We start from the raw sequence: 21058 nt of genomic DNA, 5'->3' as shown, positions 1-21058 counted from the left end.
TATTGTGTTCCTATCATATTTTTAATATACTTTTTTTGACTAACTACAGCACTTTTATTCTCTACATGAAATTATCTCATTTTACATAGCAGCAAAAAGCATATTCACCATTAAAACATAAAAAAGAAATTACAGTTCAAATGCCAATCATACACAATAAGCAAGCAATACAAAATTAGAACCAAGTGTATATGTAAAGCTGGCACTAAGATTCATCCTCCTCATTTTGTTTTTCTAGCATTTTTGAAATAATTTTTTGGTATGATGTAATGATTCTCTTATGTTGCATGCATTCCAGCCTGAAACAGAAACACAGGAAAAATGTGGAGTTATTACATCTAAATCTTAGCAATATTTGTATATTTATTTTGTAAATAAGAATAAATATTATGTGCCTTTTGCAACTGGATGTTTGCTGCAAAAGAAATACAATACTTACCCTTACCTTGAGTAACACCTAAAACTGTAATCATATCACTCAACTACAATTAATCTTACAAACTACATTAACATTTTCCAAAGGCTAACGAAAATATGTTGTGATGTTTGGTGCACTGGTATTTAATTTTTATTTCTGTCCAAAAAGAAGTAAAGGCTACTTTCAATATCAATAACACCTTCATCTGACAAAAATTTTCTTGCCCAATGGAATATTCGTTCAGACCAGGGGCCAAAAACTCATAAAGGTGGGGGTGGGGAAAGCTAAAGGAAAAGGTAGCCGAAAATTGGGTGTATATGCAGACAAGGCGGGAAAAGAAAACGGATTTTTTCTAGTTAAAATTTTTTTTTCCTGGCTGAAAATACACTTTTTCTGCAGTGAAAATTCACTTTTTCCAGTAATGGAAGTCATGAAACATAATGCACTATTTTCCTACACCTCTATTACATTAATAATTCATATAGATTAATTATGACTCAAAGACACACAAATCATGGTCTATTAACAGTTTTCTAATTTATACATCAACACACAATCTCCTACCTATCAGTACAATCACACATACAATAGCTCGCATGTTACTTATTGGCACCAATTACTACTAAGCCATAATAACAGCTGCCAGAAAGAATTAATAACTTAGAAATTTGTGTGCTTTTTACCAAACTCTTGTTGTGGCTGAAATAAGTATCAAAGTTCTATTAAAGTGCATCTTGAAAAGAGACCTCTATGTTTCTTCACAGCTTGCACAGCATCATGGATACTGCGGCTCGTGAGCTGGTTGACTGTTTAGTTTTGGAGCAGTTGTAAGCCACAAGGAACTCTCCAAAATCTAGTGATGAGTTCAGTCAGCATTAACTAGCCAAAGGAAACAAGCTACACATACCTGTAAGCTCAGATAAATCTGCTGAGGACTTTCTTACAAGAATTTCCCTTTTGAAAATGAGAAGTTGAAAGAAATGCTGTCACTGATTGCCAATGTCTGTAATGCTTTAAAATACTATTTTGGAATAATACAGATTAAAACAAACCTTTACTTGGAGGGTGGGGACTACATTTCAAAGCAAATTTTGATTTCGTTTCCATATCATCATCACCACCTCCACCACAATTATTATTATTATTCCTTTTCTTTCTCAGACATTATGTCTGGTTAAAAATGGAAAGTGACATGGACCTTGATCAAGCGTGACTTCCTTTTAACTGTACAGTATATGTATTTGCATTTAGGAACTTTCGGGTAATTGAACAAGTATCAATAATTGCAAATTTCTGTAGCTGTATATATAAGTTTGGATGTAGCTGTATTGCATTGATGTACTGGTGGATATTGTATGGTATGACTCCTGTAGTTCATAGTATAATCGGTATGTCAACTTTAACCTGATGCCACATGTCCTTGACTTCCTCAGCCAGTTGGATGTATTTTTCAATTTTTTCTCCTGTTTCCTTCTGTATGTTTGTTGTATTGGGTATGGATATTTCGATTAGTAGTGTTAATTTCTTCTTTTTATTGGTGAGTATGATTTCAGGTTTGTTATGTGGTGTTGTTTTATCTGTTATAATGGTTCTGTTCCAGTATAATTTGTATTCATCATTCTCCAGTACATTTTGTGGTGCATACTTGTATGTGGGATCGTGTTGTTTTATTAGTTTATGTTGTATGGCAAGTTGTTGATGTATTATTTTTGCTACATTGTCATGTCTTCTGGGGTATTCTGTATTTGCTAGTATTGTACATCCGCTTGTGATGTGATCTACTGTTTCTATTTGTTGTTTGCAAAGTCTGCAGTTATCTGTTGTGGTATTGGGATCTTTAATAATATGCTTGCTGTAATACCTGGTGTTTATTGTTTGATCCGGTATTGCAATCATGAATCTTTCCTTCTCACTGTATATATTGCCTTTTCTTAGCCATGTGTCTTGTCGATGTGTGGCTGTGTTAGATGATACGGGAGCTTGTCATGTAGTGTTTTCTTTTTCCAATTTACTTTCTTCGTATCTGTTGATGTTATGTGATCTAAAGGATTGTAGAGGTGGTTATGAAATTGTAGTGGTGTAGCCGATGTATTTATATGAGTGATTACTTTCTATATTTTACTAGTTTCTGCTCGTTCTAAAAAGAATTTTCTTAAATTGTCTACCTGTCCATAATGTAGGTATTTTATGTCGATAAATCCCCTTCCTCGTTCCTTTCTGCTTAATGCGAATCTTTCTGTTGCCTAATGTATGTGATGATTCTATATTTGTGGCATTGTGATCGTGTAAGTGTATTGAGTAGGTCAATATTAGTATAGCATAGGTATTTATAGCTTTTGTCTTGTTTCTTGCTGTCAATTCTGTTTTCAGTATTCTTGTTAGTCTTTGTCTATATTTTTCTTTTAGTTCTTCTTTAATATTTGTATTATCTATTCCTGTTTTTTGTCTGTATCCTAGATATTTATAGGCATCTGTTTTTATTATTATTATCTGTTATTATTATTATTATTATTATTTAAATTGTTGTTCTGGAGCAATGTTGAGAACTACAGCATGTCAGAACAAACACAAAAGCCATATTTATTCCAAGAAAGGAGGCTAATAAGAAAATAGTTATAGTTACCACTTGAATACTCTTTACTTGTTGGCAGTGTTGATCTGAAGGTACATTCTGAACAACTACACACACACAGAAAGGGCAAGGGGGAGGGGGGGGGGGGGGGGGGGAGAGACCTCAGAAAGGGTAGCTGATGAAAAGATGGTTATAATTTCTATTTCAATACTATTTATTTTCCAGCATATTCATTCTGGAACATTGTTCGGAATATGTAGAACAACTCAAAACAGACTTCAAAACACCACCTTTTCAATAATAGTGGTCTACAGCAAGAAAAAATTGTTTTGGTTGCCAATTCTAGACTACTATTACGTTGACATCATTGTTCTGAAGACACATTCAGAGTAACCACAGCAACTCATAAAAAATATGATTTTCAAAAAGTGGGGCCTGGTGGAAAAATCTGTTTTTGCTTTCCATTAGAAAACTGTTTGTTTGAGGACACTGCTGTTCTGGAGCAACATTCAGAGTAACTAGAGCAGGCATAAAAACGCTGATACTTCAAACGTGGGGGCTGATGGAAAACTTTGATTTTGTTTAATTTATTTTTAAATTTACAGTGTTCTCCTGGAATGCACCCGTGCACAAGCACACAGTAGCTTAATTGCTCTGCTGCCTGTAGCCTTAATATATGGCCTATGCTAGTCAAATTTTCATTAAGAGTACCATGTAAAAATAGAAAGCAAATCAGTCAATAGCTTTTAGAGATTTGTGGTAACAATGCTTCCCCCTTTATATATTACAATATACATATGTATAACGTATATTACAAAAATATATAGCCAATCTGCCTACATCTGTCTACATGTCTCTTAGAGTATTGTGTATAAATTTGAAGTAAACCGGTCAAGAACTTTTCAACATTTTTGGTAACCAGTTTCCCATTTATATGACAAAGTTTTATCGCAATTCCACAAACAGTATGCCAGCACGTGAAATAAGAACTAACAAATGTTGACTTTTATACATTTTATTGATTGTGACCGGGCCAAATATCTCATGAAATAAGTGTCAAACAAAAAAAAACTACAAAGAACGAAACTTGTCTAGCATGAAGGGGGAGGCCAGATTGCACTATGGTTGGTCCACTAGATGGCGCTGCCATAGGTCAAACAGATATCAACTGTGTTTAAAAAAAAATAGGAACCCCCATTTTTTATTACATATTTGTGTAGTACGTAAAGAAATATGAATGTTTTAGTTGGACCACTTTTTTAGCTTTGTGATAGATGGTGCTCTAATAGTCACAAACATATGGCCCACAATTTTAGACGACCAGTTGGTAACAGGTAGTTTTTTTTAAAATTAAAATACAGAACACAGGTACATTTGAACATTTTATTTTGGTTGTTGCAATGTGATACATGTACCTTTGTGGACTTATCATTTCTGAAAATGCATGCTGTTACAACGTGATTACCTGTAAATACCACATAATCGCAATAAATGCACAAAATGATGTCCGTCAATCTCAATGCATTTGGCAATACGTGTAACGACATTCCTCTCAACAGCGACTAGTTTGCCTTCCGTAATGTTTGCACATGTACTGACAATGCGCTGACGCATGTTGTCAGGCGTTGTCGGTGGATCACGATAGCAAACACCCTTCAACTTTCCCCACAGAAAGAAATCCGGGGACGTCAGATCCGGTGAACGTGCAGGCCATGGTACGGTGCTTCGATGACCAATACACCTGCCATGAAATATGCTACTCAATACCGCTTCAACCGCACGCGAGAAATGTACCGGAGATCCATCATGTTGGAAGTACATCGCCATTCTGTCATGTAGTGAAACATCTTGTAGTAAGATTGGTAGACCATTACATAGGAAATCAGCACCATTTAGATTGCCATCGATTAAATGAGGGCCAATTATCCGCCCTCCCTTAATGCCGCACGATACATTAACCCACCTAGGTCTCAGATGTTCCACTACTCGCAGCCATTGTGGATTTTCAGTTGCCCAATAGTGCATATTATGCCGTTTTACGTTACCGCTGTTGGTGAATGACGCTTCGTCGCTAGGTAGAACGCGTGCAAAAAATCTGTCATCGTCCCGTAATTTCTCTTGTGCCCAGTGGCAGAACTGTACACGATATTCAAAGTTGTCGCCATGCAATTTCTGGTGAATAGAAATTTGGTACGGGTGCAATCGATGTTGATGTAGCGTTCTCAACAACGACGTTTTTGTGAATCCTGATTCTTTCGAAATTTGTCTACCATTGATGTGCAAATTAGCTGCAACAGCAGCTAAAAGAATCACCTGAGCATCATCATTTGTTGCACGTCGTGGTTGACGTTTCACATGTAGCTGAACACTTCCTGTTTCCTTAAATAACTTAACTATCTGACTAACTGTCCGGACACTTGGATGATGTCGTCCAGGATACCGAGCAACATACGTAGCACACGCCCGTTGGGCATTTTGATCACAATAGCCATACAGCAACATGATATAGACCTTTTCCAAGCAAATACCGTCCGCACTGGCCAAAAAGTTACGTGATATCACATACTTATATGTTTATGAATATTACAGCGCCATCTACCACAAAGCGAAAAAAGTGGTCCAACTAAAACATTCATTTTTTTTATGTACTACACGTATATGTTATAAAAAATGGGGGTTCCTATTTTAAAAAAACACAGTTGATATCCGTTTGACCTATGGGCAAACCATGGCACCATATGGTTTCCCCATTAAAGCTAGACGAGTTTCGTTCTTTGTAGTTTTTTTTTGTTTGATGCTTATTGAGATATTTGGCCCGGTCACCATCAATGGACCACCCTGTATATTAGATGTTGTTTGTCAAAAACATTTGTCGTGATTGGCGATGAACTTCTCACATTTTGCCATCTTCGTATACCAATAAATTCCTTGCTCAATTTCCTTTAATGAAAGGAAGGTGTTACACCTATGCAGTCACTTGTTCTCGAAGTACATCATGATGTTCAGTAACAGGCCTCTCGGCATGTTGCATCTTTGTCTGTTGTTGTTGTGGCGGTGGTGGTCTTCAGTTCCGAGACTGGTTTGATGGAGCTCTCCTTGTTGTTCTATTCTGTGCAAGCTTCTTCATCTCCCAGTACCTACTGGAACCCACATACTTCTGAATCTGGTTAGTGTATTCATCTCTTGGCCTCCTTCTATGATCTTTACCTTCCACACTGCTCTCCAATACTAAATTGGTGATCCCTTGATGCCTTGGAACATGTCCTACCAACCAATCCCTTCTCTTGGTCAAGTTGTGCCACAAATTTCTCTTCTCCCCAATTCTATTCAATACCTCCTCATTAGTTATGTGATCTACCCATCTAATCTTCAGCATGTCCGTTCCTGGTAGCTGAGTGGTCAGCGTGACGGAATGTCAATCCTAAGGGCCCGGGTTCGATTCCCGGCTGGGTCGGAGATTTTCTCTGCTCAGGGACTGGGTGTTGTGTTGTCCTGATCATCATCATTTCATCCCCATCGACACGCAGGTCGCCGAAGTGGCGTCAACTAGAAAGACCTGCACCAGGCGAACGGTCTACCTGACGGGAGGCCCTTGCCACATGACATTTCATTTCATTATCTTCAGCATTCTTCTGTAGCACCACATGTCGAAAGCTTCTATTCTCTTCTTCTTCTATTCTCTTCTTGTCCAAACTATTTATCGATGTTTCACTTCCATACATGGCGACACTCCACACAAATACTTTCAGAAACACTTTGCTTACCATTGCCAGTCTACATTTTATATCCTCTCTACTTTGGCCATCATCAGTTATTTTGATCCCCAAATAGCAAAACTCATTTACTACATTAAGTGTCTCATTTCCTAATCTAATTTCCTCAGCATCACCCGACTTAATTTGATTACATTCCATTATCCTCGTTTAGCTTTTGTTGATGTTCATCTTATATCCTCCTTTCAAGACACAGTACATTCCTTTCAGCTGCTCTTCCAGGTCCTTTGCTGTCTCTGACAGAATTAGAATGCCATCAGCGAACCTCAAAGTTTTTATTTCTTCTCCATGGATTTTAATACCTACTTCGAATTTTTCTTTTCTTTCCTTTACTTCTTGCTCAATATACAGATTGAATAACATCGGGGAAAGGCTACAACCCTGTCTCACTCCCTTCCCAACCACTGCTTCCCTTTCATTTCCCTCGACTCTTATAACTGCCACCTGGTTTCTGTACAAATTGTAAATAGCCTTTCACTCCCTCTGGTGTACCCATGCCACCTTCAGAATTTGAAAAAGAGTGTTCCAGCCAACATTGTCAAAAGCTTTCTCTAAATCTACAAATGCTAGAAACGTAGGTTTGCCTTTCCTTACTCTATCTTGTAAGATATGCCTTAGGGTCAGTATTGCCTCACATGTTCCAACATTTCTACGGAATCCAAACTGATCTTTCCAAGGTCATTTTCTACTACTTTTTCCATTCGTCTGTAAAGAATTCGCATTAGTATTTTGCAATGTGCCTTATTAAACTGATAGTTTGGTAATTTTCACATCTGTTAACACCTGCTTTCTTTGGGATTGGAATTATTATATTTTGCCTGTCTAATACATCTTTCTCACCAGATGGTAGAGTTTTGTCAGGAGTGGCTCTCCCAAGGCCGTCAGTAGTTCTAATGGAATGTTGTGTACTCCCGGAGCCTTGTTTCGACTCAGATCTGTCAGTGCTCTGTCAGACTCTTAACGCAGTATCATATCTCACATTTCATCTTCATCTACATCCTCTTCCATTTCCATAATATTGTCCTCAAGTACATAGCCCTTGTATAGACCCTCTACTCCTTCCACCTTGCTGCTTTGCCTTCTTTGTTTAGAACTGGGTTTCCATCTGAGCTCTTGATATTCATACAAGTGGTTCTCTTTTCTCCAAAGGTCTCTGTAGTTTTCCTGTAGGCAGTGTCCATCTTACCCCTACTGAGATAAGCCTCTACATCCTTACATTTATCCTCTAGCCATCCCTGCTTAGCCATTTTGCACTTCCTGTCGATCTCATTTTTGAGATGTTTGTGTTCCTTTTTGCCTGCTTCATTCACTGCATTTTTATATTTTCTCATTTCATCAATTAAATTCAATATTTCTTCTCTTACCCAAGGATTTCTACTAGCCCTCATCTTTTTACCTACTTGATCCTCTGCTGCCTTCACTACTTCATCCCTCAAAGCTACCCATTCTTCTTCTACTGTATTTCTTTCGCCCATTTCTGCCATCTGTTCCCTAATGCTCTCCCTGAAACTCCCTACAACCTCTGGTTCTTTCAGTTTATCTAGGTCCCATCTCCTTAAATTCCCACCTTTTTGCAGTTTCTTCAGTTTTAATCTACAGTTTCTAACCAATAGGTTGTGGTCAGAGACCACATCTGCGTCTGGAAATGTCTTACAATTTAAAGGTTCCTAAATCTCTGTATATGATAAGTAAAAAAGAGGTTGTATTTAGGCAGCTTGCAAATCCTGGATCTCAGCAGAAATTATCGAGAGTTGGACTGCACACATCTCTGCCAGTTGTATGGAGGGCTGCCAATGACCCATAACTTCATGCAAAAAATGGACTCGTTTCACTTTGTTTCAAGCCTGAGTTCGAGAGTAATTTCACTGCCTATTTGTAGCAAAGAGTTACGTTTCAATAATCTTGCAGCACAAGTGATGAAAGTATTCAAGTGACTGAATCACTAAGTCCACGACCTTAGTTACGTACAGTTACTGGATATCCATTCAAATTTAAAATTTTCTTCACATACATGCTAGCTGCAGTAGATATACCTCTGCCTCTACAAAAATTCCTCCAATCCACACTAACAACACAATTCCGAACATTACGTTTTGTCGCTGAATGGTGGAATCGTCTCCTTCCACATAAGAGAATCCTATACAATCATTGCACTAACCTCACCAGAGACATATCACTTTATCACATAACATTTTACTGCTCTCAGCGGACATTCCACTGTCAGGTTATCAAAGAATATCTGTATTTCCCACTTCCAGACTCGACACAGTCGAACGTTGGATATGTATCACTCACAGTGGGCCTGCAACTTTGATGTGCACTGATTGTTGGAAATTATCAACAGATCTTTGGTGGGCAGTAACATGTATACTGCATATTTTCTTATTCTGAAAGTATAAATATGTTTTTCCACCAAATACAGAAGATTATCTTCCAAAGCACTGAAATCAAGATTGCAATACGCTCATGATCTCACCAGTCTGTGACAGCACACATTCAAAGCATAGGACATGTAACATAGTCATCCTATATTAACGTCACTGTTAAGCAGTGTGAACACACAAACAGGAGAAGTTAATGGTATCTTTCACATATAATGTAGGTCTTTTTTGCATGTTTTACAGTTTAAGATACATCACACAAATGTGCCAGTAAAATTTTTAAAAATGACAAGAATGGCTGGTGTTTTAGGGCCTGAAATTTTTCTAAGTGGCTGGGCCTCAAAGTGTTAATATGCTCTGCAATTTGAGAAATTCATCACACATTCTCTCACATAAAATAATTCATTGTGGGTAAAAGGAAATTCAGATTGAAAGTAACCTTCTCAAACCACCATTCATAGTATTTTCCCCACAACTTGTTAGAAAAAGTTTCATTTCAACAGTTGCCAGAAAGCATCATAAAACAGGCCTTACTACGCATGTGCAGTTACGATGAGGTGAGAAGCTCGTGCTTTGTGTTTGCTCTGCTTATAGGTCTTTCGTCACATTTCTTTTTGAAATTTTATGTGTAGTGGGGCATCACATGACCATGTGCAGCACTGCAGCACGTTGTTCAGGGTGGACATGCAGAGTTATTGTCCTGAAGGCAATATCCCATCCTAATAATGAATGCAAAATAAGAAAGCGGTCCTTGAAATAACATAAATTTCCAAACTATATTCTATAACTCAAAGTACCCTAAAATTTTGCTATGTGGCAACTTTTAACATTTTTTCCTTACTCTGCAACACTATTGTCTAGCATTTCCAATCAGGTTTACATCCACATAGCACTGCAAAAAGCTGGCGAGAAGGAATATAAATTTCTTGCAAAAATATAAATTAAAATCAAATGTTTGAATATGCCAAAACTACAGACAATAAGTTTTTCATAACTTCTTCAAATGGTATAAAAAAATAACAAAAATAATTCTATGCTGCCAAGAAACTGTATAACAGGCAGTTTATATTCTACTACAGGAGTCAATATAAAGCATTGTGGGAAGTTACAGTGATAAAACACAGTGTGCTACCAGTCTATAATTTACGGTACCAGACAAGTGTTGAAACACGTCTTGTGATCGAAATACATTGACCTTCATGGAAGGCGTACATATAAAAATTCTCCTGAACAGATTTGAAACGAAACATTTTATTCAATACTACTGAACAAATTTGCATGCTTCGTCATCTTCAAGTGAAGATTTATGCATGTTCGATACACTTAAAGTAGTAAAGGAGTTTTGCTATTTGGGGAGCAAAATAACTGATGATGGTACTACAGCAGTACAAGTTTATATGACAACTAGCTCTGTAGATGACGAATAAATTGAAGAAATGTATGATGAAATAAACAAAATTATTCAGATAGTGAAGGGAGATGAAAATTTAATAGTCATGGATGACTGTAATTCAACAGTAGGAAAAGGGAGAGAAGGAAACGTAGTAGGTGAATATGGATTGGGGGTAAGAAGTGAAAGAGGAAGCCGCCTGGTAGAATTTTGCACAGAGCACAACTTCATCATACCTAACATTTGGTTCAAGAATCATAAAAGAAGGTTGTATACATGGAAGAAGCCAGGAGATACTAACAGATTTCAGATAAATTATATAATGGTAAGACAGAGATTTTGGAAACAGTTTTTAAATTGTAAGACATTTCCAAGGGCAGATGTAGATGCTGACCACAATCTATTGGTTATGAACTGTAGATTAAAACAGAAGAAACTGCAATAAGGTGAGAATTTAAGGAGATGGGACCTGGATAAACTGACTAAACCACAGGTTGTACAGAGTTTCAGAGAGAGCATTAGGGAACAGATGGCAGAAATGGGCGAAAGAAATACAGTAGAAGAAGAATGGGTAGCTTTGAGGGATGAAGTAGTAAAGGCAGCAGAGGATCAAGTAGGTAAAAAGACGAGGGTTAGTAGAAATCCTTTGGTAAGAGAAGAAATATTGAATTTAATTGATGAAAGGAGGAAATATAAAAATGCAGTGAATGAAGCAGGCAAAAAGGAACACAAACATCTCAAAAATGAGATCGACAGGAAGTGCAAAATGGCTAAGCAGGGATGGCTAGAAGATAAATGTAAGGATGTAGAGGCTTATCTCAGTAGGGGTAAGATGGATACTGCCTACAGGAAAATTAAAGAGACCTTTGGAGAAAAGAGAACCACTTGTATGAATATCATGAGCTCAGATGGAAACCCAGTTTTAAGCAAAGAGGGGAAAGCAGAAAGGTGGTTGGAGTAAATAGAGTGTCTATACAAGGGCAATGTACTTGAGGACAATATTATGGAAATGGAAGAGGATGTAGATGAAGATGAAATGGGAGATATGATACTGCGTTAAGAGTCTGACAGAGCACTGATAGATATGAGTCAAACCGAGGTCCCGGGAATAGACAACATTCCATTAGAACTACTGACGGCCTCGGGAGTGCCAGTCCTGACAAAACTCACCATCTGGTGAGCAAGATGTATGAGACAGGTGAAATACCCTCAGACTTCAAGAAGAATATAGTAATTCCAATCCCAAAGAAAGCAGATGTTGACAGATGTGAACATTACCAAACTATCAGTTTAATAAGTCACGGCTGCAAAATACTAATGGGAATTCTTTACAGACGAATGGAAAAACTGGTAGAAGCCTACCTCGGTGAAGATCAGTTTGGGTTCCATAGAAATATTGGAACATCTGAGGCAATACTGACCCTACAACTTATCTTAAAAGCTAGATTAAGGAAAGACAAACCTACGTTCCTAGCATTTGTAGACTTAGAGAAAGCTTTTGACAATGTTGAGTTGAATATTCTCTTTCAAATTCTGAAGGTGACAGGGGTAAAATATAGGGAGCGAAAGGCTATTTACAATTTTTATAGAAACCAAATGGCTGTTGTAAGAGTTGAGAGGCAAGAAAGGGAAGCAGTGGTTGGGAAGGGAGTGAGACAGGGTTGTAGTCTCTCCCCATGTTATTCCATCTGTAAATTGAGCAAGCTGTGAAGGAAACAAAAGAAAAATTCGGTGTAGGTTGAGGTTTGCCGATGATATTGTAATTCTGTCAGAGACAGCAAAGGACTTGGAAGACCAGCTGAATGGAATGGATAGTGTCTTGAAAGGAGGATATAAGATGAACATCAACAAAAGCAAAACGAGGATAATGGAATGTAGTAGAATTAAGTCAGGTGATGCTGAGGGTATTAGATTAGGAAATGAGTCACTTAACTTAGTAAAGGAGTTTTGCTATTTGGGGAGCAAAATAACTGATGAAACTTCCTGGCAGATTAAAACTGTGTGCCGGATCGGGACTCGAACTCGGGACCTTTGCCTTTCGCGGGCAAGTGCTCTAGCAACTGAGCTACCCAAGCACGACTCATGCCCCGTCCTCACAGCTTTACTTCTGCCAGTATCTCGCCTCCTACCTTCCAAACTTTACAGCACACTCCGCTGCAGAGTGAAAATCTCATTCTGGAAACATCCCCCAGGCTGTGGCTAAGCCATGTCTCCGCAATATCCTTTCTCTCTGGAGTGCTGTTCTGCAAGGTTTGCAGGAGATATTCTGTGAAGTTTGGAAGGTAGGAGGCGAGGAACTGGCATAAGTAAAGCTGTGAGGACGGGGTGTGAGTCGTGCTTGTGTAGCTCAGTTGGTAGAGCACTTGCCCGCGAAAGGCAAAGGTCCCGAGTTCGAGTCTCAGTCCAGCACACAGTTTTAATCTGCCAGAAAGTTTCATATCAGCACACACTCCGCTGCAGAGTGAAAATCTCATTCTGAAAATAACTGATGATGGTCGAAGTAGAGAGGATATAAAATGTAGACTGGCAATGGGAAGAAAAGCGTTTCTGAAGAAGAGGAATTTGTTAACATCGAGTATAGATTTAAGTGTCAGGAAGTCGTTTCTGAAAGTATTTGTATGGAGTGTAGCAATGTATGGAAGTGAAACATGGACGATAAATAGTTTAGACAAGAAGAGAATAGAAGCTTTCGAAATGTGGTGCTACAGAAGAATGCTGAAGATTAGATGGATAGATTAGATAACTAATGAGGAGGTGTTGAATAGGATTGGGGAGAAGAGAAGTTTGTGGCACAACTCGACTAAAAGAAGGGATCGGTTGGTAGGACATGTTCTGAGGCATCAAGGGATCACCAATTTAGTATTGGAGGGCAGCGTGGAGGGTAAAAATCGTAGAGGGAGACCAAGAGATGAATGCACCAAGCAGATTCAGAAGGATGTAGGTTGCAGTAGGTACTGGTAGATGAAGAAGCTTGCACAGGTTAGAGTAGCATGGAGAGCTGCATCAAACCAGTCTCTGGACTGAAGACCACAACAACAACAACAGCAACAACAACAATAAAGCAGTGAATGTGTTAATTGATCTCTGTAATGGTCTTAATACAATGGAACTGAGTTTTTATAGACCATTTTCTTAACAACATAATACTGACGAATTCAAGAGCTGTGTATATGCAAATAATCCAAACATATTTTTCCTGAATTTAAGGATGAAAAACTGGTGTACACAGACTAATTGTAATAAAGCTGGTATTACTCCACATTCAACAATAGAGCTCATTATACTATAGCATTGCTGCGGCATCAGTCTGTGACACATCAGTAGCATGTTGGATGTGAAGTATAAGTGTTAACTTGTTAATTATGGCTACAAGTCCTCATTATCACTTACACACAGCTAAAGAAAAACTTAAAATTATTGAAGAAGCACAGAAGAAATGGGAAGAAAGTACAATGTGAGTGAGGGTTGTATTCATGACTGGCGAAAGAAAGAAGACATGGCTTCAGAAAACTAACACTAAACACTGGGCATTTTGTGGGTAAAAAGCAAGGCAGCAAGACGTCAAAAAAAGGCTCTGTGATTACGTAGATGAGAAACAACGATATGGTTGGTATGGTGACTAGTAAAATGTGCCAACTCAAAGCACTGGCTTCAGTCAAAGAACCAGGCATCACCAGTTTCAATGCTAGCCAGAGTTGGCTATCAACAATTTTCAGTTGGAATGGATTAGACTTCCAGAGAAGAACTACAGTCTCTCAATGGCTTCCAGGTAATTACTACGAAAAGTAGTGAATTTACATCGTTATGTAATAAATCTGCACCGTGGACATTCCTATACATTACTGCAACTTGGTAATGTGGATCAAACACAATTATTAGATGTGAGTATAAATCGGCCATTGAAAGCTGCTCTCAAACAGGATGGCCAATGGAAACCCCAAGTTCATGCCGAGTGGGGAAATCATATAAATGCAGCTGCCCCAGATCTGTTAGTGGGTGAAATGTACATGGGATTCCATTCTGCTACCACTTGTGGGAAAATATTCCAAAAAAATGGGGCATCACGAAATCACTGAACAGAAATGACAATGATGCTGGGAAGAGGGAGATGACAATAATGATTCTTCCCCTTATGATGACAATGAAAGTGACGATGAATAGAACCATTATTCTAGAATAATTTTCTTGTAAATGAAACACAAATTAAAGACAATTCTCTCCTCCTATAAAATTAGGATGTGCAGATTACTTAATGATGCAGCTTATTCGCATATATATGGCATTCCTAGAAAGTGATATACAGAGTGTAAATTTTAAGTTGACAAACCAGGAGTTTGTGTTCCAGAGGAAGATGAGAAGAATGCAGGTTTTTCAGTTTAAAATTTCAGTGTATCTTCTGACGATATAAATGTGTCCAGGACAGTTTGAGGTAGTCAGCAATACCGTGCGTTACAAGATAATGGTTTAAATACTCATCTCACATGTGATATGACGCTCTGAAATATACTTCAGTAATCAGTTACTTACTACCACTACTTACTGTATTCATGCTGCAGGCTTCGCCATAAGGATGTCTAGTACTACTGATATGAAAACATAAGACAAACTATGGACCTATCAACATTTGAATTAAATGAGATTACTAAATTTTAATCTCAGGAGCAATGAAAACACATTGGATGTTTCCTGTCAACTTGCAACAACTTCCAGTGACGCATTAGAATTTATTTTCCGTGAATTATGAATCTTTTTATTCTTATCATTTTCTTAAAACACTTAAATTAAGCCCAGCTTGCTGCTAGCTTGGTAGATGATGCAAAATAGCACTGTCTGTTAGGGAACTGCTGAATGACTTGTCAGTACACTTAGGAGTGTACCACACCTGCTGGCGAAAAATGGAAACAAATCAGACGCTGGATTTTAAAAACTGTATCCCCACTGTAAAAACCACAGACCACCATGCAAAAGAAACAGGCTTATTGCACATGCTCGTAACAAGCATGGAATTCAGAGTTGCTATTGGTTTCCAAGCTAGAGCAATGATGCATTATACTGGTGGGTGCGTGTACAGAATTCAAATGTAAAATATTAGAAAACGAAGGTATGTTATGAGGTAAGATTACATTCAGTTTGGATGAATTATAGTGGAATTTTTCGGGTAGGCTCAGTCTTAGAGCCTTAATGGACACTTCGGCATGTATGTTGTATGCTTGTATGTTTATACACTTTACATATTGAAAAATATGTAGCCTATGTATCTTGGAGCGTTTGTTAGAGCATGGTGTAAAAACTGGAAGTAAATAGGCCAAGAAACTGTCAAGATTTTTCATAATAACTTTAGGCTACAACTTGTCGTCATACTCACAAAGTAGTATAGATTTACAAGAATCAAGAGGAACAACAAAAATTAAAATGAAAAAAAGAAGTGCTGAGATTGTAAATGGTGTAAGACAGGGATGAAGCCCTACTCTTTACATTTCAACCTATAGACAAATAATCAATGATGGAAATAATAAAGAAAAAAGGTTCAAGAGTGGGATTAAAATACAGCCTGAAAAGATTTGAGTGTTAAGGGTAGTTGGAACGACCTATCCCAACAATGTTAAATTTAGTGACTTGGCTTCCCTGTATTTCAGTAACCACTGTAGCCATTGACTAGAAACTTTTACAGGACATGAAATTGTATGTTCTGAGTGTACTGAACTACAATAATTGCATTCAGCCACTGCTTTCGGAAATACAGTATTTTAATTACACAGTTAAAATTTTGTGTACTTTTTTGTATGTTATCCAAAATACTTTTAATTATACATAAGATTATGTTCTTTTAGTTCAGTAGACTCGGGATATATATGTTATGACTCCCTGAAAATTTGAATACTCTACTCGAAGTGTTTGCTGAGATTTAAGACAAAATGCAACAGAAAATGTAAATTTTCAGGAATGGCTTCTAAAGTTTCAAAAGACTGTAACTCACTTAATATATGCTCAATTTTTATTTTTATTTTTAGTCACTCATAAGCACCCTGCACCTTACTGTACATCATCCTCTTTATCTTTTTCCAAGTTTTTTCTTCTTTCTGGACTCCTTAGTGCCAACTGTGCTGCATACTCTGCTTTATCAATGCGGACCTTATCCATCCATTCAAGTTCTCTAATGCAGTTTGCTCCAGGATTAATTCCCATATACTGTAGCACTTTCGCCCTATCAATGTTGCTATCATTAAAAGCAGTAACAGCATCACTAACCTCCAATTTAGTGGTTTCGTTCCAACAAAAACATTTTTTGGTAAGCGAGTCCATATAAGATTACTGAACGACTCATCGAGATTTTGAGTCTGACCATGCAGATACTTCTTCAGTAATTCAGGATTTGCCAGGTCTCTGTAAATAGGTTTTATGATATCCATGACTCCTGCTGGGATGGATTGTTAATGGCTGTATGAACTGTTTTGAGTACTGGGCACTGTGGTAACTGCACCATGAATTAGGTCCAGGAGGGCAAAGGTGGTGTACTGGTTCTTGATCAGTTGACAGTCAGTGGGACAAGGTAGCACACACTGCCTGCTTAATTTTCAGCAAATCCTCAGTATTTGTAATGGCCATCCCATCATACCGCTGTAGCTCATCAATCATTTTGTCCGTCAGCCTGCCTCTTATGGTTTTACCACCAGAAAGTTTCTTGTCTCTCAAACTTTGTTTCAACTTCCTCAACCTCGTGCCTGTCCTCTTTTTGGCATGAACTTTGCAACACAACAATCCACAGCCTTCTATATTAAAAATTACTGATTTTATTAGATCTTGAATTAACGCACTTAAAAATTATAACATTTTCAACCAGTGTAGATTATATTTAAAAATAAAATAAAACACTTCCCATGGAAGTGAAATGTGGACGATAAATAGTTTGGACAAGAAAAGAATAGAAGCTTTCGAAATGTGGTGCTACAGAAGAATGCTTAGGATTAGATGGGTAGATCACATAACTAATGAGGAGGTATTGAATAGAATTGGGGAGAAGAGGAGTTTGTGACACAACTTGACAAGAAGAAGGGATCGGTTGGTAGGACATGTTCCGAGACATCGAGGGATCACCAATTTAGTATTGGAGGGCAGCGTGGAGGGTAAAAATCGTAGAGGGAGACCAAGAGATGAATACACTAAGAAGATTCAGAAGGATGTAGGCTGCAGTAGGTACTGGGAGATGAAGAAGCTTACACAGGATAGAGTAGCATGGAGAGCTGCATCAAACCAGTCTCAGGACTGAACACCACAACAACAACTTCCCATATGAGTTTATAAGTGATATATATCATTTTATTCGGAAAACTTCAAATTTTATAACGAGATAAAAATCTGAAAAAATTTTCTTTTCCATTCAAACCAGCCTTAAGATTTGTTAATGTCATTGCTGTCATCACCTTTGCTAATTGCCACCATCACATGGAAGTGAAGAATTACAAAACCAGTTGACTCTAATCATCACCACCATTTCCCATCTTTATACAAGGCGTAAATTTGAAGTTGGCAATTCAGAATAACCCGAAAAATAAGCTTCATACGAAAAAATGTGTAGAACCCAAAGTTGATTATTTTCGAGTGGGACATCTGCTGGTGCTAAAATAGCCCACCACCCCAGCCCCCTGGGGCTGTTACCTGTCATTGTTCCCGCCTAAGGTAAGTGTTTCCGCTCTCGGGATTGGAATGACTCGTTACCTTCTCCCTTAAAACTCACATCCTTTCATCTTTCCCTCTCCTTCCTTCTTTCCTGATGAAGCAACCTTGGGTTGCGAAAGCTTTAAATTTGTGTGTTACATTAATATATGTCATACATAAATGTCTATACAATACACAAAAAAGAAATGTTGTTAATAAAAATCTCTAAACGTTCTTGAGCGTTTTACTTGACATTACTATAAGATACCCTAACATTCAGACAGAAATAAGCTATAGATTTTTTAAACAACAATGTACAGATTTTATGCAAAAACAGACTTCAAGAATAAAAATGCAGAGCTGTGAAAATGTGTGGTTTCATTTTCTTTCTCACTTCCAGCTTCAACTTAGATATCAGGGCACTTAAACCATTAGACAAATTATCTATTCCACACATTCTTTGTCGTTACATAAAATTTTAAACAAAAGCTGAATACACAACAGTGTGCTGTTTTGTTTTCTTCACTGCAGTTGGTTTTAAGATGAAAGAGGAACATTTCATTTAGGTATAATGACTTACAGGGGAGAGGAGGGAGGGGGAGGGAGGGAGGGAGGGAGGGAGGGAGGGAGGGAGGGAGGGAGGGGAGGGGAAGAGAGAGAGAAGAAGAAGAAATTGCTTCTCAAAATACCTGACTACAAAATTTATATAATTTTGAACATATTCAAAACAATTCTTGAAACACTGCTTACACTCGGGTAGTATGCATTTAGGATTCAACAACTTTCTCAGGGGACAAAAATAGCTGACACACACTTTTTGTTTCACATAAAAAAAAGAAGTCGTTACGCATTTAGGCAGTGAGTTAGGTGAATATGGGCAACAAGACACTAACTTATTATTTTTCTCTGAGTGATCAATTTTTTTGCACGTTATGATGAAGACTGACATGACCTTTCAGCTGTTTTTCCTGATTTGCTTGATACCATTCAGCATTAACTGTTCTTAGCTTCTCTAATGCAATGATCGCAACACCTGCACTGCAAAACAAAAGCAAAAAGGATCATATTGTTGGCAGTGCTTCCCTCATGAGAAACATTTCTTAATGTCTGTTAAATTGTGAACACACACACAGTTAACTATTGCTTTGTCTTCTGCTCGCAAGAATGCGCCCAAGTTTCGTCCCCCCTGATACTGTTATGTAAGGGCTATGCAATTCTTCAGTATTATCCAACACTAATTGGCATCGGCTCAATTTTGAACTTCTTTCGAATTGTGCACAAGGCATTGGAAAGCGAACTATTTCACAGCTAAACATTCACCCACAATCGACTGTACTATAGCCTTCAACAGGGCCAAGGGTGGCTCTCTTTCATGTTAAGTCATATGCGGACATTCTTCAGTCATGTGCTCAGTACCTTTTGGAACAATAACCAATTCTGGCCAATTCCCACTAAATTCGCCTCTGACAGAAGGATGTCATGATAAATTCCTGTAAAACAATTGGAGACAGTTTTCCAGAGTGTGATTGACAACCAGAAGCTGACCCCGGTGATTAAGAAACATTTTTGTCAAGATAGATCTTTGTGAAAATCATAAAATCTTCCAATGAAAAATTTATAATAAATTCCACCTTTAGCAATACAGGATTCTTTTTTTAATTAAGCTGCCGATGCTCTGTTTCTCAGTTGCAAATAGTATGATATGAAAATTTAACTGAGAAAACTGATAAATTATGAGGCAGAATTACTAGCCATGTAACAGAGCAAGGTGGATTAGTCTACTAGTTCTTATAAAATTCTTAACAGCACTACATTTTTTTCATTGATTTGATCTAGTTGTTAATATCACATTACAAGTATTATACATATTAGTTATTTTCTTAATCCAGCAAAGGGTCTTAAAGTTTTATTGTTCGCGAGGTAATTCCACAATTATTGATGTGTATTGTACTGCTAAGTAGATTTTTTTATCCATCCAATTAAACAATTTTATCAGTAATTCCACATAAGATTCCAAGAATTACCAAGCGGGAAAGCGCCGGTAGACAGGTACAATAAATAAAACACACACACAAAATTTCTAGCTTTCGCAACCGACGGTTGCTTCTTCAAGAAAAAGGGAAGGAGAGGGAACGACGAAAGGATGTGGGTTTTAAGGGAGAGGGTAACGTGTCATTCCAATCCTGGGAGCAGAAAGACTTACCTTAGGGGAGAAAAATGACAGCCCCATTGCAGCTGGTTACCAAGCCCCCACAGAATGTATCTCTGGCTACGTAGATCAACACCTTCAACCCATTACATGCAGTCTCCCATCCTTCATCAAACACACCAACCACTTTTCGAACGCCTGGAATCCTTACCCAGTCTGTTACCCCCGGAAACCATCCTTGTAACCATTGATGCCACTTCCCTATACACAAATATCCCGCACGTCCAGGGCCTCGCTGCAATGGAGCACTTCCTTTCACGCCGATCACCTGTCACCCTACCTAAAACCCTTTCCTCATTACCTTAGCCAGCTACATCCTGACCCACAACTTCTTCACTTTTGAAGGCCAGACATACCAACAATTAAAGGGAACAGCCATGGCTACCAGGATGGCCCCCTCGTATGCCAACCTATTAATGGGTCGCTTAGAGGAAGCCTTCTTGGTAACCCAAGCCTGCCAACCCAAAGTTTGGTACAGATTTATTGATGACATCTTCATGATCTGGACTCACAGTGAAGAACAACTCCTGAATTTCCACTCCACCCTCAACTCCTTTGGTTCCATCAGATTCACCTGGTCCTACTCCAAATCCCATGCCACTTTCCTTGACATTGACTTCCTTTGACATTGACCTCCATCTGTCCAATGGCCAGCTTCA

At 38.1% G+C, this 21058-nt stretch overlaps 1 protein-coding gene across 6 annotated transcripts in view; it reads right to left on the bottom strand.

The window, feature by feature from the left end:
- Positions 1-21058, bottom strand: part of LOC126291962 (uncharacterized) — a 153519-nt gene continuing 132461 nt past the window's right edge. For all 6 annotated transcript variants that reach the window (XR_007551955.1, XR_007551957.1, XR_007551953.1 and 3 more), the window contains one exon: positions 1-299. The gene's annotated coding sequence lies outside the window, so the exon portion shown is untranslated. The remainder of the gene's footprint in view (positions 300-21058) is intronic.

The sequence above is a fragment of the Schistocerca gregaria genome, chromosome 9 (assembly GCF_023897955.1).
Source record: "Schistocerca gregaria isolate iqSchGreg1 chromosome 9, iqSchGreg1.2, whole genome shotgun sequence".
NCBI classification, from domain to species: Eukaryota; Metazoa; Arthropoda; class Insecta; order Orthoptera; family Acrididae; genus Schistocerca; species Schistocerca gregaria.
The sequence above is the reverse complement of the archived record's forward strand: the minus strand, read 5'-3'. Positions and strand labels throughout refer to the sequence as shown.